The sequence below is a fragment of the Egretta garzetta genome, unplaced genomic scaffold (genome assembly GCF_000687185.1).
Source record: "Egretta garzetta isolate BGI_Z169 unplaced genomic scaffold, ASM68718v1 scaffold376, whole genome shotgun sequence".
Classification (NCBI taxonomy): Eukaryota; Metazoa; Chordata; class Aves; order Pelecaniformes; family Ardeidae; genus Egretta; species Egretta garzetta.
The window spans coordinates 43,938-44,445 of NW_009260017.1; positions in this window are offsets into that span (position 1 = coordinate 43,938).

The following is a 508-nucleotide window of genomic DNA, read 5'->3' on the forward strand; positions in this document are numbered from 1 at the left end:
GGGGCCCGCGCCTGCCGCTCCCGTCGGAAGGAGTGCCAGCGGACCTGCAGCGACTGCAGGTAGGGGGCACAGGGGCATGGCATGGGCACAGGGCCAGCAGGCACCAGCGGGTGCCACTGGGCATCGCTGGGCACTGATGGGCACCCACGGGCACTGCTGGGTGCCACTGGGGACCGATGGGCACCCATGGGCGCTGCTGGGTGCCAGCAGGCAGTGATGGCCACCACAGGTCACCTACGGGTACCACTGGACAATGATGGGTAATGATGGGCACCCGATGGGCAACAGTGGTTGCTGGCAGGCATCACTGGGAACTGCCAGGCACCAGTGGACCCCAATGAGCACTGGTGGGTGCCGTCAGGTACCGATGGGTGCCAGGGGGCACCGATGTGCTCTGAGGAGTGCCACCAGGCAGTGGTGGTGACCCTGGGCACTGCCAGGCACCACGGAGCACTGATGGGTGCCGCTGGGGCTCCCCTCTGCCCGCAGGAGCAGCACAGGCAGCACC